This window comes from Saccopteryx leptura, chromosome 2, assembly GCF_036850995.1.
Source record: "Saccopteryx leptura isolate mSacLep1 chromosome 2, mSacLep1_pri_phased_curated, whole genome shotgun sequence".
Classification (NCBI taxonomy): domain Eukaryota; kingdom Metazoa; phylum Chordata; class Mammalia; order Chiroptera; family Emballonuridae; genus Saccopteryx; species Saccopteryx leptura.
Window position 1 is genome coordinate 87,647,493 of NC_089504.1, and position 15,183 is coordinate 87,662,675.

Sequence of the window (15,183 nt, forward strand, 5' to 3'; positions counted from 1 at the left end):
GAAATGCAAATTAAAACCACAATGAGATATCACCTCACAGCAGTCAAAATGGTGCTCATTAACAAAACAACACATGATAGGTGCTGGCGAGAATATGGAGAAAAGGGAACCCTCCTGCATTGTTGGTGGGAATGCAGACTGGTGCAGCCACTGTGGAAAACAGTATGGAGATTCCTCAAAAAATTAAAAATCGAACTGTCTTTTGACCCAGCCATCCCAATTTTAGTAATATAGCCCAAGAACACCATATCACCGAATCAAAAAAAGAAATGCACCCCCATGTTTATGGCAGCATTGTTCACAATAGTGAAGATCTGGAAACAGCCTTAGTGTCCGTCAGTGTATGAGTGGACTAAAAAGCAGTGGTACATATGTACAATGGAATACTATGGGGTCATGGAAAAAAAGGAAATATTATGTTTTGCAACAACATAGATAGACCTGGAAACTAAAATAAGCCAGACAGAGAAAGAAAAATATCATATGACCTCACTCATTTGAGGAATCCAAGAAACAATGTGAATTTAGGAATAGAACTGAGACAGAAGAGAGATCAAAGGGACCAGAGGAAAAGAGGACAGAGGGAAAGGAGATGATAGGATGGGATAAACCTGAAGGGAAGGGGCATTATGGGGAGAGGAGCAATGGAGATGTTGAGGGGAATATGGGGGAGGGGAGATACATTTGGGGCAACACTAGAATCTATGTAAACACAATAAATTACATTTTAAAAATATAATAAAAATAAAAAGAGGCAACCAGAGGAGCCCCTTTAATAAACCTCTATTGTGACAGAGACAACTAGGGCTAGGACCTTCAACTATCTAATCCCTGGTGAGAGTGGTCCTCTTAGCAGGACCTGCAGGTCTCTATTGTTTAACCTCTTAGAGCACACAATACAAGGTAAGGCAAGGCTTAACTATGTAGGATACCAGTTTGGACGTTTCAGGACAAAGAGCACCATCAATGTCAAGAGCATGAGGAAGACAAGTAGAACAGCTCCATTTACGAGACCAACTCCTGAAATCACAGGAAGAGAACCAAACTTAGAGCAGGTCTGCTTCAGGGGCGGCAGGCAGTGCATGTATTCTTGCCTCTGTGCAGGAATGATTTCACAACACTAGTCCAGGTGATCTTGAGAGCGTGTTTATAAAGCTGGGGACAATGAAATGAAGGACACAGGATAGAAGAAGCAACCGGAGAGAACTTAGGTGGAGCTCTGCTTTGGCCCTCTAGAAATATTAAAGGAAAGAAGTAAGCCAATCAGAGTGGCATAAACTCATTGAGAAGTAAAAGTCACAGTGACAGAAATGAGCCAAAATGGGGCTGCTGTTAACTTACTAAAGAGTCAGAGAAATGGGGGCATTGGAGACCATTTCAGGGCTTGTTCAGAATAAGCTGCAGATGCCCACTGCTTCCCTGGTTGCAACTCTCACCAGGACCCATATTATTTAGGAGAGAAAGAAAGCAGAGCTACATGCCTGAGAACCATGAAAGAAAGGCATGGGTGTGCTCCAGAGGGAGGCCACCCTGACTTCCTTTGTCTTGAGGTGTTTTATCTGATTTTTTAAAGGCAAGAATTTTAGGGGGGAGTTCAAGGAGGATTTTAATAGAATATTCATTAATATTGGTTTTCCAGGTATGTACTTTCAGGGTCATGGTTTCCACTGACTGGTCAGTGCTAGGGGCGGGAATCAATCATTAGTCATTGTATCTGGTCCTGATGTCAGCCATGGCACACTCTGTCTGGTTTTGCTGCTTTTCTTGGCCTGGAGCTAAAACACACCTGAGGCCTAAGTCTCATCTCTAGTTTGACCAAAACTCTATCTCCATGGTCAATAGACCCCTGGGCTTTACTCCTTATATTATCTTATGCAGATTAGAACCTCATTGTCCCGAGGGCTTAATAATGTTTAAGGGAATGGTCATGCAAGGTCATTTATGGAAGTCATGTGAAGCTATTGTCCAGCTCCTTGTTTCTCCTCTAAGGGGGTCTAAAACCACATGACTAGCAACATGCCAGGGGAGGAGAGGTCAGGGGAGGGTCCAAACCACATGACCCATGATATGTTAGGAAAAGAGAGGTCACCCTGAAAGTGAGGTTTTGTTTTTCCAGTGTTGCCCATTGCTAGCCACCCAGGCTTTCTATCTGGTGACTTTCTATACCTGGCCCATTGTCCTTGCTCTGCTCATATCTGTTTAACAGCCTACCACACAGGAAAATCTTCAAAATGTCACTGCTATATCCTTGAGCCAGCACAGAGCAGGGGGTGCTCTGAAATGGAGGGTGACTCTCACAACAGCTCCTCCAGTCACTACACCCCCACCAATACCCCACAGCCATACTAATTGTGCCAGGATTGAAATATCTCCATTCAAACTACCCACCGCCCTCACAAAGGGTGAAAATACCAGATCATCCTGGAGAGAAGCAAACCTTCAACAAGGTAATCTTTTGTAAAAACCATAGTCACTATTTCCATCTTCATTCCACTGATGAGAGGCCTGCCTGCATTGTGGGCAAAAACAAAGGCACCAGGAGCAAGAAGAAATCCTCCACACAGGTTCAAAGCCCCTGGACAGAGCAGGCAGGGGAGGTCCATCAACAGGAGGTTCCAGTCAGGTTCCCCCAATATCTGTATCGCTCATGAGTGGGAAGACATCTACTTGCCTAAAAAGCCAGCAGATGTACATACTAGGTCTGAAATCCCAGAGAACTGTAATTTCCTTTATATATTAGCCCAAGAGAAAGCATTCTACTAATGGATCACAACTTCTTGTTTGGTTTTTTCTTTGACTGGAGTGAAGTTACCAAAGAGAAAAGTATATGTTTACAGGGTTACTCAGGCAAAATGCCTACTCAGAAGCATTTTCTTCCCACATTCACCCTACATGCCATTTTTGGCAGTGACAACGGTCACTGACACAGAGCAGATTGTTAAATAAATGAAATCCACTTCAAGTTTGGCTCTAATTTCTATATCCCCTGAAAGATGAAAGAAATCAGGTCCTTGGAAAGAGGACTCAGACTCAGAAGACAAAGGTGGAGCATATGAACCCAAAACAGAATATAAGTCCAAGAATAACTCAGATCCAGGCGTAGAAGATTGCAGGGCCTGAAAAAACCATCAGATCAATAGGAAACACCAAGACCCAAATCCAACTCTCTTCCTACCAGGCCCAGCTTCATCTAATTGTCATATATGAAACTGGGTTAATATTAATAATTCAGACTCTTCCTAAAGGAAAATAGAAACCAAACATTCTATGAAGACAGGTCCAATAGAAATGACTCTTTGGTCTCAATCCTAGAAATGCTTGTGCTGTTCCTTAATTACAGGTCTGTGGTAATGATCACATTTCTCTCTTTTAAGTGGGATATACACCTAGTGCTAAATACAAGGGTTGGCAAAAGTAGGTTCACAGTTGTGAGTACCCAACAGATAGGTAATTTCAATGAGGGCCAGTGGCATGGCCATCACAATCACCAAACCTTTCACCCCAATGGACTTCCTCTTTCAGGGTATTGTCAAAGATAGCCTTCTCACAAAAACCACATACTGTGGTAGATACTGTCACTGGAAAAGGACCTAGCCCAGAGCCAGTCTGCCTCAGGCCAGCCTGTAGTGTATGAATTCTTGACTTTATGTGGAAATGACTTTACAACATGAGTCCAGGTGATTTTGAGAGTATGTTTATTAAAGCTGGGGACAATAAAACAAAGGAAGGGCACAGGATAGAAGAAGCAACAGGAGAGAGCCTAGGCGGTGCTCTGCTTTGGCCCCCTAGGAATATTATAGGAAAAGAAGTGAGCCACGCAGGGTGAAATGGACCCACTAAGAAGTAAAAGTCATAGTGACAAAAGTAAAGGCTGATCAAGATGACACTGAGTGATCCTTCAGAACTAAATGAACTAATGAACAATGGAGCATATGAATAACACACAGAATCTACTGTGACTGAAAATGGAACTCCCCTAAAGATAGTAGCACAAAACAACTTAATCTAGCAAAGTTGTCTTAAATTACATAGCAAAATCTTCTATCTAATTAAAGATATGTTTGACAATTATATCCAATTAAAGATAGAAGATTTAAAATAGCAACTTTTAGTAATACTAATGGAAAAAGGAACTAAAATGCAATTGGAAGAAAACACTCCTTAACTTTGTAATGATTGCAGATAAACACAATATGCATCTTGTCACAACACCCTATCATTTTTATAATATTCAGAAATCCTTAAATTATCTGTGGTAAAATCTAGTTATAAAAATTATGTATTTTAGGAATACATTGTTCTGTTAAGCATTATATAATATTGTAACTTGCTTATATCAGTCTCTGCATTTGGGTCAAAACACTTCCCATTGGAAATAACTGGCAGTGGAGAAAAGTTTTCTGTTAGTTGTTACGGTATCAGGTGATTTAAAAAATACTCTTAATTTTGCAATATACTGAGTTTGCTGTTGCTGTTTTTATAAGGTGAAGCAGTAGCCTTGCAAAAAAACCAAGAAAGTTTAATAATAAAACATCAGAAAGAAAAAGAAGAATTGATGACATTAAAGAACTCTGCACAAAAGCGTGCTTGAGTATAGCAAGTAGATTTCAATCAAAAATGTGTAAATAATGAAGGCTGGCAATTGAGCACTTATAAGGTCATACCTAAGTGCACTGTGCCATTGTGACATTCTTTTGAGTTAATAAAACGATTGTAATAATCACACCTCTATGTCTTTTTCCATTTGAACTGTAAACCTACTTTTGCCCACCCCTGTATGGGGCTCTTCTTCAGCATATCTATGATGAGGTAGCAGTATTTACTTTACCCAGCGGTATCTCTTGGCTTCAAGCTACTATGCCCTTCATTTTCTCTTTGGCACAGGTTATCTATTCTTTTTTTAATTTCACATATCTATTCTATTATAGTATCTCATCTCTGTGTGACACTTTAAATCTTTTTTAGAACAAGGCAATGGCTTTTTTCTTAAGGTCATAAAGCACAATGCACAGTCTGAGGGCACCTGGAAAAGGGTGAGTGCTATTCACCTTCTTTGTTCCGGTGACACAGGGCCATGGTTTCCTCTGCATACGAGCCTCCTGCTTTTGCTAGCAGTAGCTGAAATAATTTGGCCTCTTTCCCTTCCTGGATGTACCACTAAGTCTCTCTGACACCTCCAGCAGAATGGACTCCAGAGCTAGGTGCCCAAGAAAATAGTCATGTATGTGATGGACCAAGAAGAGTTCTGGGAAGCTGAGGGACCGTGACTGCAGTTGGGCACATAGATGTTAGCCTAGGATGGAAAAACAGAAAGAGCACCCTGCTGAAAGGGGAACAAAAATTAGGGGACATTGAGTGGTAAGTGTAGATCTAAAGACCATGGAAAGAGGAGTGATGGGAGAGGAGAAAGGAAATGAGAGCTATGCAGGAGTCACATCATTAAAGGCTTTGTTAAGGAGGCTGGATTTTTGTCCTGTAAACAATGGGGAGCCAGTGAAGGGTTTTAAGCAGAGGAGTATCTGCATCATATCTGTACTTTAAAACAATAACTCTAAAGGGTGTAAAAAGACTGATAATTTGGAGTAGGGGCTGGAATCAAGGTCATCCAGGCAAGATTTAGTGAAGTCTTAGAATAAGATAATGACGACAGAATGACAAGTAAACTCTAGATATTTGCAACACAGAATTGGCAAAACCTGCTAGCTACATAGCAGAGGGTATCAATTTGATTCTCGCAGTGCACTCAGGTTGCTTGGACTTGAAACTGATAAAATGGTGATGTCCCTGATAATAGGATATTGGTAATAATGAGCCAAGGGTGAATGGAGCAAGACACCGAATAAGTGAAATACCTGAGGAACCTTCTATGCAGAATGATAATGACTGGCTAAATGGTTGTGATCTCATTTCTACAAAACTGTAAGTTCACGTGCACTAAAAAGTCTAGAGAAATACCATTGAAGAGAAAAGACGAGGTTTTAGAAAGATACACAAATAGAGGTTAACAGTGATTGACTCCTTGTATTTTTTTTCTTTTTGCTCATCTGCATGTTCTGATCTCTCCATAACAGAGTAATGTTTTAGTCTTATAATAATAATAATAATAATAATAATAATAATAATAATGGCTTCACATTTTAAAAATTAATTTAAAAATAAGTCATACCCCAATCTAAGAAAAACAGACCTGAGGATATTGAGCACAAAGGGTGTAGAAGCATCATGGTTGTGCCTAAAGCAACCCAGAGAGTGTGTGCAGCGTGAGGTGAGAACTGTGAATAGGTCTGTGGGAAACTAGAGAGACCAAGCAGAAATGAGGACCTATGAGAAAGTCAAGCTAGGAATGTCCCAGAAGCCTGAAAACTTTTAATATGGTAGGTTCTAGGTTTTTTATTATAGGACAATTTCTTATTCACATTGAACTCCACTCCACTGTCACTCTTTATCTTCATGTCTGAGTAGGTGGCTAAATAAATGCTTATAAATAAATGTAATTTTAATTCCTTCCTATCCTTCCTCATCTGGACTCCTGTGGAAGGTGCTCTCTGGGACATTATCTTTTGGAATATAATTAGAAAGAATTTGCAGAGTTCATAAAATGAGAAGAAAAACTGCTCACCCCTTAGGAGAATCATGCTCCCTGAGAGACACCATTTAATAAAGCTAAGACCAAATTCATCACATTGATTTGTGACTGTGGAGTTCAGACACCAGAGCAATAATACCAAGGCTCAAAGACAGAGCTTAAGAGGCAGTATCACTTTCAGCCCTCTTAAAAATACCTTTCCCACAGGTGGTTATAAAAGGGGCCATATGAGTGATCATTCATATTGACAACCTCCAATACCTCCCTAAAACTGATCCCAGATGTAGCAAATTATACATGACATAAACCATTTTATTCAGGTATGAAAACAACATAAATATCTTATCCATTTATGAATGAGGCAGAAAGAGAACATGAAAAAGAAACCTTTCTGGGCTGATTGGATTTATATCTTTTCACTCATAAAATATTTTTATTGTTATACTATCAATGCCATAAAGATTTTAAAAATGAAAACACAATAGCCAAGGGAAGAAGTGGTGGCTAAAACAGACAGTAACCTCAGCTTGGTCATTTGAAACTCTTGTGAGGCAAGAGTGAATGGGGAGAGCATCTGAACTGTGACACACGATGTGGCTCAAATGACCAGAGGGAAGGAAGAGTGGAAGCAAACATTTTGAGGATCAAAGTAATGACTAAGAAAAAGAAAACATTGTTCCAGGAAGATATAGCATTGGTAAAAGGAAAATTTCTACCCCAGCCTCCCCAGAACATGGAGAGTGAGTTTTCTTCATTGAGAGCCTCAGAATCTTCAGGGTTCACCAGTGGGGACAGACAGACTATTTGGTAAGCCCTGGTAAACTTCAGAATCAACAAGCTTTGAGACTATCTTCTCCTCATTTTATTCCTGTGACAACTACGAAATTCTACAGCAAGCAACATTCATCCCAGTAGGAAGTAGATCATTACCAAACTAATTGAACAAAAGTCAAGAACTCACAAGCGACAGGTACAAGCAGACCTCATGTAAAGAGACTTCCCAAAAGCCATTTGTGTCATTGCACACAGAGCTTCACCCAGAGGACATGCCTCAAAAAAGTGCTGCTGTGAAAATAGCTGAGCCACCAGCCAAAAAGACCTTTGGGCCAGAGGGCTGGACAAACTTTTCCAAGAACAGGGTGAAGTGGGAAAATCTTGGCATTCATAGTGTGATGGAGAGGGCTGTATGGGTGACCATTATTGTTCTCCAGAATGACTCAAACTCTGTCTGAGGATTTATGGAAACCTTACAACACCACCAGGACCTGCTCCATGAAGGCTCTTTTCCCACAGTGAACATGTCAGGGGCTTGTGCCTGACATTCACAGCCAGCACGGTGCTGTCACCTAAGCAGAAACTAAGGTGCTGAGTCTGTAAATTCAGTCATAGCAAGGGACAACCCAAAAGCAAAAAAGAGAAAATCATCATATAAGTTAATGTAGTCCTTCATTTTCCAAAGGATAAAATCCAGACCTATTTGTAGGAAGTCCTGAAGATTGAAACAAGGTATTCGAGGTCCTAGAAGTGGTTTCCACCTCGTGAAGGCAGGTGCTGTGTGAATCTCATTGTAGGCTTGGCAGCTTCATGTTTCCTGATCAAAACTTAAGTTTTTCATTGGGGACCATCACAGAGGACAAATGGATATGAAGACTGGACTTCAGAATTCAGGGCAGCAATATTTTCCTGGGAGAAAGGACTGAGGACTGGTGTATGAGTGAATGCCTTGGAAGATCCCAGCGTAAAGGTATTAAGTGAGAATGAGCAAGAAAAAGAATGAGACTAGGATAGATAATGAGGAATACGACAACACAGGGGCAGGAACTACTTAAAAAAATGGTTAAGCAGGGCTAAAGCACTCCCAAAAAGCATTAAAAAATGTCTGAATTAAAACAAATTATCTACAATTGATGGTTGGGAAGGGACAGATAGGGAAGAAAGAAGTATCTTTCAGCCAGAGTACAGCATACTGAAGGGTTCCTATTGAATCCAGCTTCAGCATTAGAGGGCTATGGCAGTAGCAACACCAGGCCTTCCAAAGCAAGTGTTACAGGCTCCTAGAGCAGAGACCACCACAGTGGGAGACTGAACACAGGAAATGGAAGGGAATGTTCCGTTTGCCCAATACTCTGCCAAATAAAATTTGTCTTCCTGGAAAGTAGAAGTTTCCACCACTGCTTCTTCAAAGCCAGGGAGCCCCACAGAGAAAGAGAAAGACTTCAAGGTAAGAGCACTTGTGAAAACCCGGCTCTGATCCTGGCTGGCCATCCTGGACAGCGATCTCAGTGACCCTCTCCTACAGGCCTGGACACCACTAATGGTCTTCCGTGATGAAGACACTAACCACTACTGCCCACCCCGTTCCAAGTCAGTGAGGGCTCTGCCTGCTCTTCCAATCAGTTCCATCAAGTGACAGGTCAGTGGACCTGAAAGAAGGACCAATCAAGACCAAGACCTCTTTATTCCTAGAAAGGCAGGAAGCCAGTGGCATGGAAGGAAAAGTACAAGTATTGGTCTGCTTTGTCTGAGCCTCCCCAGGAAAGCTCAAGAGTAGAGGTGACTGTCAGAGGACAGAGACCTGAATTTATAGCCTGCCGTTCCATGTGTCACGGAAAAATAAGCTCCCTTACATCAAAGGGTCATACCAAATACAGTGAGATTGAAATGCCTTCATATCCAGGCCACAGTATTTCTAAGTTAAACATGGATTTTAGTGTAAAGGAGAGGGCTGTATGGGTGACCATTATTGTTCTCCAGAACAACTCAAACTGTGTCTGAGGATTTACAAAACCTTACAACACCACCAGGACCTGCTCCATGAGGGCTCTTTTCCCACAGTGATCATGTCAGGGGCTTGTGCCTGATATTCACAGCCAGCACGGTGCTGTCACATAAGCAGAAACTAAGGTGCTGAGTCTGTAAATTCAGTCATAGCAAGGGACAACCCAAAAGCAAAAAAGAGAAAATCATCATATAAGTTAATGTAGTCCTTCATTTTCCAAAGAATAAAATCCAGACCTATTTGTAGGAAGTCCTGAAGATTGACACAAGGTATTTGAGGGCCCAAGAAGTGGTTTGCACCCGTGAAGGCAGGTGCCGTGTGAATCTCATCATAGGCTTGGCAGCTTCAAGTTTTCTGATCAAAACTTAAGTTTTTCATTGGGGACCATCGCAGAGGACAAATGGATATGAGGACTGGACTTCAGAATTCAGGGCAGCAATATTTTCCTGGGAGAAAGGACTGAGGACTGGTGTATGAGTGAATGCCTTGGAAGATCCCAGCGTAAAGGTATTAAGTGAGAATGAGCAAGAAAAAGAATGAGACTAGGATAGATAATGAGGAATACGACAACACAGGGGCAGGAACTACTTAAAAAAATGGTTAAGCAGGGCTAAAGCACTCCCAAAAAGCATTAAAAAATGTCTGAATTAAAACAAATTATCTACAATTGATGGTTGGGAAGGGACAGATAGGGAAGAAAGAAGTATCTTTCAGCCAGAGTACAGCATACTGAAGGGTTCCTATTGAATCCAGCTTCAGCATTAGAGGGCTATGGCAGTAGCAACACCAGGCCTGCCAAAGCAAGTGTTACAGGCTCCTAGAGCAGAGACCACCACAGTGGGAGACTGAACACAGGAAATGGAAGGGAATGTTCCGTTTGCCCAATACTCTGCCAAATAAAATTTGTCTTCCTGGAAAGTAGAAGTTTCCACCACTGCTTCCTCAAAGCCAGGGAGCCCCACAGAGAAAGAGAAAGACTTCAAGGTAAGAGCACTTGTGAAAACCCGGCTCTGACCCTGGCTGGCCATCCTGGACAGCGATCTCAGTGACCCTCTCCTACAGGCCTGGACACCACTAATGGTCTTCCGTGATGAAGACACTAACCACTACTGCCCACCCCGTTCCAAGTCAGTGAGGGCTCTGCCTGCTCTTCCAATCAGTTCCATCAAGTGACAGGTCAGTGGACCTGAAAGAAGGACCAATCAAGACCAAGACCTCCTTATTACCAGGAAGGCAGGAAGCCAGTGGCATGGAAGGAAAAGTACAAGTATTGGTCTGCTTTTTCTGAGCCTCCCCAGGAAAGCTCAAGGCTAGAGGTGACTGTCAGAAGACGGAGACCTGAATTTATAGCCTGCCATTCCATGTGTCACGGAAAAATAAGCTCCCTTACATCAAATGGTCATACCAAATACAGTGAGATTGAAATGCCCTCATATCCAGGCGACAGTATTTCTGAGTTAAAAGAACATGAGAAAAAAATCTGGAATCCAAATCTTCAAGTGTGCCCTTCTTTTCCAAGACCCTACGTACCACATCTACACCACCAGAGCAGAGAGGTGAGGAGGCTGCTCTTTTCAGAGCAAGAGAAGAGAATTCCAGTGGCAAGAGACTATACAGGAGGTTTCCCCCATGTCTGAAGCATCCAGAAATCCCTACATTGTTGAGAGCCACTCATACTGGATGAGCAGACAAAGAATTCTCTCTAGGTTGTTTATGTAGATGAATATGCTACATGCATGTCAGTCAAAAAAGGACACATTTAATAATGGGTCTGAATTATTCCTCTTGCCTCCATCAAGAAAGCAAATAAGATGAGGTTATCAGGAGAAGGTAAAATGTGGCTCACAAATGGGAAGAAGTCTTGAAGTTTGATATTTGGAGTGATGTCCTTTGGTCTCAGGCATGAGGCCCAGCAACTCAAATGTAATCTGAGTTAGAAGTCAGTGAGATTTTGGCTCCTGTTGACAAATAAGGTAACTGCGGAGAGAAAAATCAAGAAGCAGCCCCTTGGCATGGGACCACACTAGTACAAAAATCCTCATCCTGAAGATAGCACATGACAGTATAGATCTCTACATGCAATAACCTTTGGTATCTGAAAATTCAAAACTCCAAGACAGTAAATTAAAAAAAAAATTCATACCGCTTTTCTTTTTTCAAACCCCATCTTTTCTAAATATCTGTGACCCAACACAGAGAGCCGGGAAGATCCAGAGATTTAATATTGAATACAAGGTTATAATTAGAATCCTGATATAAGCCGCACATTAGTTTATAAGATTGAGCTCTCCTCCCTCCCCCCTTTAGACTTTTTTCCATTTTTGACCTTTAAGATTACTAATGTGTCTTCTTCTTGGGATATTACTGTATGCCATCTTCCTACCTCAAACCTGGTTAAAATTATAAACACACTAAGAAATATGGTAGCTAAGTCCTTCTACTGTTCTATATTTCTTCTTAGGTGACCCACTCCCTCTGAGAACCCTGGGAAATACCATAATTGGGATAGGTGCAGAGGGACCAGCTGCTATATGGACTTTCTGCAGCACCTGTCCTGGAATCCTAACAAACCCTAACCTGGAAACCCAGGTTTCTGTAGTAGCTAAGCTCATGATTGAGTATTCATTGGGTGTCTATCTATAATGGGGTCTCCAGATTCTCTTTTGGACTTTAGCAATGAGGGTAGAAAGGAATTTACTACCACCATGGGAAGAAGTTACAAGGAAGCAGATTTTAGTTTAATGTTTGAGGTTATAATTTGTCAGGGCTAGTGCTGTTCTAAAAAATATTAAACAACTAAAGAAGAGAGGGTTGTGGGAAGGGACTCAAGGAAGATGGGTAACCAGCATCAGGACAGCCAAGAAAAGATTTCTGCATCAGGTAGTTGTTTCTATCTCCAAGATTTGCATTGCTAAACCTTATGGGCATGGACCATGTCTTATTTATCAAGTTTCTGATTCTTGCAGCTTTGGTAGGAAATGGATTTTGCCTACAAATCCAAAGTCTCAAACTTGGAACAAAACAGGAGGATAAATCCACAATAATAGCACACTGACTGTGGAAAGAGTGAGAGCAGAGAGGGCAGGAAAAGAGGCTATTATTCGTTCTCTTGGCTGATTCTTAGTCTCTAGAGAAGAGCCCTACCCACCAACATCTCTCTCCTCCTATAATCCCAACAAGTGACATTTCTTGACATGTAACAAGGCTTGTTATTCTTCTATGAGGAATCAAGCTTCTGGGTAGCTTCTTGTCCTTGGTTAAAACACATTGATGTTTGAGTGGCAGAAAGGAGTCTTTTTTCCAAGGAGCAGGATGTGATGGAGAAGAGAAATAATGGGGGCATAAGAACATGACCCACCTGAAAAGGAAGTGAGCACAGAGAAGGGAAACTGAGGAAAGGGAAATCTGTGGGCTTGCAGAACATCTTTCTCAATTTCTTTTGAACAACAATCAAAATTTCTCACAATAAGATTTTTTCCCTTGCTTATGTGTACTGAAACAAAAATAATCAAATGGTAAAAATAATTATTACCCTAAAAGAAGTAGTTTTGCAATGTTAATATCTTGTTTATAAAATACCATGTTCAGTACATTAGGACCCAATTTAGACACCTACAGGGTTTTCTAATACCCAAGATATCAGGTCTAACTCCTTTGTCTTCAATTCTACTTCTTACTACCCCTTGTTTCCCTTGGGCCTCCCCTAACATTTCATATCTTTACTTGCTGAAGCAAAATAAACGTTCTCCCTTCCTTTCCATGCTAGTCAAATTCTTTATTGCATTACATCCAGTTAAGGCCTTTTCCTCTCTCCAGATCAACTTGGACTATCCCAAGTCAACAGCCATTCTTCAGTCCTCCGATTTCCTCCAGCACTACATCGATACCACCAAATTCGGCAGTTTGAGGAACCAGACTCCTGCCATTTCCTTAGGTCAGGGAGGCTGCCCCACAGCAAAGAACTGGGCTTAGGATGAGAATGGATGTGTCCAGTCTGTTCTAATCCCACTTAAATTGTGCTCTGAATCTATTCAAATGCTCTAGCAGGTACTGGACCCACTGTTGCATGTTAGTATGAGATATGAAAAAGATGATCTTTTCCTGGATGCATCAAGATGGGTGGTATCCACTGCCCAGAGCAGATATGTCAATTGTCATTCCATTTTAAACATGGCTAAATCACAGTGGCTCTCCCAGAGAAATGATCACCGCAAAATGGATATGTGAAACCCAACCCAGTGAATAAAATAACTGGATATATTCTATCTGTTCATGAAAAAAAAAATCAAGCTCAAAACAAATGTTGGCTTTTATTACCACACATTCTTAGGAACTGCTCTTTCTTATTAACACAATCTTGGGTCTGTAACTTATTTAGTAAGCTATTCAATGGATGCTGGGGTGAGGAGAGCTTGGGACATGCTTTATTATACAGCCCCAATTTCTTAAAACATTGGTTTCCGAAACTGTACTGGGAGGAGCTAGAATGAGTCAGTTCACCCTTAACTGTATTGCGTTATTGGTCTCCTGCCAACAACCAAAATAAAACTACTCCAGTATCATTCACAGGGAATAGTCTGTTAAAGCTTCTAATCCAGAATGTCAACCAAAGGACATTGCTGTCCAGCCTTCTGTGAGGTTATTTTTACACTGAAAGTCTTCAAAAACAATACCTCTACACCTCTTTCCAACCTTTAAATATCCCCAAACAGATCCATTCTCTAGCTTTGCTATATTTCCAACTATTTTGTTACTACTTTGTTATTTGCCCTATATACTACAGGGCAAAAGTCTGTCTTGAACTGTACAACTGTGAATCTCTAAAGGATGTAATTTAACCACCCTCCCCCAGACAACAGATATAGCCATTTTTCATCTGACTTCAGCTCATTAATGTTTTGTGTGCATTTAAAAAAATAATCCAAGTGCTCTCAAACTCATGCATCACAGAAATAACTATACATGTGTCTAGATTTATCATGGTGATTCCCACTTGAAATAGTTTCCACAGCAGTAAAGATGCACAGATCCCCTGGAGGGTAAGTCAGCAACAGTGGACCAATTAACCTTCCTCTGCAGCATGATCACCATGACTTCCAACATAGCAGCAGTGACTTGGCATCTTAGTGATTACCCTGAAAGTATAATGTCAAGAATCCACTTTCAGAGAGCACCTAAAAAGCAGTTGTTCCATCAACCAAGATTCTATTCCCCCTTTTAAAACAAAAATACATTCCACATTTGCAGTTATATAATGAAGCAAATGACAAGAAAGGAAGCACAAACTGATCATGTGCAGTTTCAGACACCCCAATCAGCTATTCTTTCAATAAAAAGAAGGTAGTATATTCCAATTCAAGATTTTAATATGGCGACAAAGTCCAAAGAAGAAAGGAGAGAGACACATTCATACCAATCCTCCCACATAGATGTGTTGATCTTTCCCACGGGCGCATTCACACAAATGTGCACACGCTACAATGTATTTTGTCAATATCAGCAGTAGTTATAAATTACCCTCTAGATTTATGCAAAATATACCTCTTTGCCCTAGACATAATAGTGAGTGGATAAAATACAAATAGAGCAATTAAATTCCATCCCTTCTGCAACTCTGTTAAAAATGCACATAAAGAAAATTAGAAAAAAATATTCACTAGGGAAAAGCAATTCCAAAAGGTCAACTGCAAGGTGATATTCATATAACTATTATTTAACACAAATTTAAGGTCAGGGAGAGTAGCCGAATATTGTATTAAACTAAATTCCTTTCTCTCCACCTGTGAATGAAGTGCAGTAAATAGGAAAATTTTTTCCC